The sequence below is a fragment of the Athene cunicularia genome, unplaced genomic scaffold (genome assembly GCF_003259725.1).
Source record: "Athene cunicularia isolate RWA unplaced genomic scaffold, athCun1 SCF_199, whole genome shotgun sequence".
Classification (NCBI taxonomy): Eukaryota; Metazoa; Chordata; class Aves; order Strigiformes; family Strigidae; genus Athene; species Athene cunicularia.
Window position 1 is genome coordinate 2,732 of NW_020799265.1, and position 3,426 is coordinate 6,157.

The 3,426-nt window shown below is 59.0% G+C and overlaps 1 pseudogene; it reads right to left on the reverse strand.

Moving 5' to 3' along the window:
• Positions 1–1,130, reverse strand: part of LOC113490638 — a 3,296-nt pseudogene extending 2,166 nt beyond the window's left edge.
• Positions 1,131–3,426: the final 2,296 nt, after the last annotated feature.

Here is a 3,426-nt window from a genome sequence, read left to right on the forward strand (position 1 = left end):
ACATCACAGCAGCCCCCCATCGCCCCGGGTCACCCCCAGCCCCCCCCCGGTGACACCCCTCCCCCAGCAGACCCGGGATCAGACACACACACACACACACACACACACACACACACACACCCCGCCCCGGAGCTGCCGGGGGTCACGTGGGCACAGGGTCACCCAGGGGTCCGGGGGGGTCCAGCCTCGGTGGGCCCGTGGGGTGCAGGTTACCCCATGCTGGAAGCTCCCCGCTGGGGACCCCCCAGGCCCATCCCACACCCTCCCCGGCAGCGCCAGTCGCCCACCAGCACCCCACCCAGCTCCAGTGGTTCCCCAGGTCCCAGTATGGCCCAGTGATGGGCCCAATCCCAGTCCTGGTTCCAGTCCTGGTGCTGGTCCCAGTCCCAGTCCAGGGTTGGATCCCAGTCCTGACCTACTGCTGGTCATGGCCCCAGTGCTGGTCCCCAGTCTTGGTGCTGGGTTCAGATGCTGGTCCCAGTTCTGGTCCTAATCCTCGTGCTGGGTCCCAGTCCCAGTCCCGATTCCAGTTCAGTTCCAATTCCATTCCACTTCTAATCCCAGTTTCAATTCCAGTCCCACTGCTGTGTCTCACTTTGGGTGCTGGTCCCAGTCCAGGCCCAATACCAGACCTGTCTGCAGTCTCAGTCCCAGTCCTTGTCCTGAATCCAGTGCTAGGTCCCAGTCCAAGTTCTGGTCCCAGTTCAGTCCTAGTTCTGGTTCCAGTCCAGTTCCCAGTTCCAGTCCCAGTCCTGGTCCCAGTTCTGGTCCCAGTCATGGTGCTGGTCCTGGTGCCAGTCCCAGTCCCAGTCCCACTCCAGTCCCAGTTCCAATCCCAGTGTAGTCCCTGTCCAGTGCAGTCTCAACTCCCGTCCCAGTCCCAGGCCCAGTCCCAGTCCTAGTCCCAATTCCATCCCTGTCTCTGTACCAGTCCAAGTCTGAGTCTGAGTCCCATTCCCAGTTCCAATCCTAGTGCTGGTCCCAGTCCTAGTCTCAGTCCAATCCCTGTCCCAATCATGATGCTGGTCCTGGTGCTAGTCCTAGTCTCAGTTCCACTTACAGTTGTAGTGGCTGTTGAGTCCAATCCAGTCCAGTCCCAGTCCCACTCTTTGTCCTAATCCCTGCCCCATTCCCAGTCTAGTCCAGTCGAGGTCCCAATCTGGGTCCCAGTCCCAATATCAGTCCAATCCCAGTCCCAGTCATGATGTTGGTCCCAGTCTCAGTTCCAGTCCCAGTGTCAGTGTCTGTCCTAGGTCCGGTCCCAGTCCCAGTCTCAGTCCAATCCCTGTCCCAGTCATGATGCTAGTCCTGGTGCTGGTCCTAGTTCCACTCCCAGTCCCAGTCCAGCCCAGGTCCCAGTCCTGGTCCCAGTCCCAATCTCCAGTTCCAGTCACAACACGGGTGTTGGTCCCAGTCCCAGACGCACTCTAGTCCAAGCCTCAATCCTGGTCCCAGTCCCACTCCTAGGCCCAGTCTAATCCTGGTCCAATTCATGATACTGGTCCTGGTGCTGATGATGGTCCCAGTCTCAGTTCCAGTCCCAGTGTCAGTCCCTGACAGGTCTGGTCCCAGTACCAGTGCTGGACCCAGTTCCAGCCTCAGTCCAATCCCTGTCCCAGTCATGATGCTAATCCTAGTGCTGGTCCTAGTTACAGTCCCAGTCCTGGTCCAGCCTCACCCAGCTCCAGTGTTTCCCCAGGTCCCAGTATGGCCCAGTGATGGGCCCAAGCCTCAGTCCTGGTCCCAGTCCCAGTCCTAGGCCCAGTCTAATCCTGGTCCAATTCATGATACTGGTCCTGATGCTGGTCCCAGTTCCAGTTTCAGCCCCAGACCCTGTCCCGGTACTTGTTCCACTTCCTATCCTAGTCCTAGTCCCAGTCCCAGTCCAGTCCAGTTCAGAGGCAGTCCAGGTCAGAGTCAAGTCCAGATCGCAGTCTCAGTCCCATCCCTGTCCCAGTCATGATGCTGGTTCTGGTGTTGGTCCCTGTCCCAGTCACAGTCGCAGACCAATCCTGATCCTAGTCATGATGCTGGTCGCAGTCCCAGCTACAGTCCTAGTCCCAGTTCCATCCCAGTCCTAGTCCCAGATCCATCCTCCACCGCAGTACCAGTCCAGTCCTAGTCCCAGTCCCCGCCCAGTCCTAATCCAATCCTGATCTAATTCATGATACTGGTCCTGCTGTTGGTCCCAGCCCCAGTCCCATTCCCTATCACTTTCCAATCCTGGTCCCAGTCATGATGCTGTTTCTGGGTTTTTTTTCCAGTTCCAGACCCCATCCAGTCTGCTCTAGTCTCAGTACAGTCCCAGTCCCAGTCCTGGTCCTGGTCCTGGTCCCAATGCCAGTCCATTCCTAGTTCCAGTCTCAGTCTAATCCTGGTCCTAGTCACAATATTTGTCCCAGACCTGGTCCTAGTCTGGTCCCACTCCTTGTCCCTTTCCAGCTCCAGTCCCAGTTGAGTGCCAGTCCAAATCCCAGTTCCAGTCCATGTCCCAGTTCCAGTTCCAGTCCCAGTTGAGTTCTAGTTCCTGTCTTAGTCCCAGTTGCAGAACCAATTCCATCCCAATCCCAGTCTCCATCCCAATCTCAGTTCTGTCTCGGTCTCAATCCAATCCCAATCCTAGTCATGAATCTGGTCCTGATGCTGGTCCCAGTTGCAGATCCAGTTCCTGTCCAGTCCAAGGCCAAGTTTCAGTTCCATTCCCTGTCCTTGTCCCAATCCCAGTTCCAGCTCCTGTCTCAGTCGCTGCCCAGTCCCAGTCCCAGTTCCCAGTCCCATTTCAAATTCCACTCGCAGTTCTACCAGTCCAGTCCAGTTCAGGTCCTAGTGCCGGTCCCAGTCCCAATCTCTGTCCAATCACATTCTCTACCATGATGTTAGTCCTGGTGCTGGTCCCACTCCTAGTCCAGTCCCAGTCCCAGACAGTCCAGTTTAGTCCAGTCCCTGTCCCAGCCCAGTCCAGTCCCTGTCCCAGCCCAGTCTTACTCCCAGTCTAGTCAGAGTCCAGTCCGGGTTCCAGTCCCAGTCCCAGTTTAGTCCCAGTCTGGCCGCCCCGTGGGCTCTGTCCGAGGTGCTGAAACCGGCGCCGGACACGGCCCGGCCCCGCCGACGTGGCTGCGACCACCGGTACCCGACCAGCGCAGCCCCGTCCGGCCCAGTGCAGCCCAGAGCAACCCAGTCCGGCCCGGAACAGCCCAGTTAGGTTCAGTTAGGCTCATCACAGCCCAGTCCGGCCCAGCACAGCCCGGCACAGCCCAGTCCGGCCCAGCACAGCGCAGCTCAGCCCAGCCCGACACGGTCGGGCCCAGCCCAGCTCAGTCCAGTCCAGTCCAGCTCAGCTCAGCTCAGCTCAGCTCAGCTCAGCCCGGTCCAGCCCAGGCCAGTCCAGTCCAGCCCGGTCAAGCCCAGCCCAGCCCAGCCCAGCCG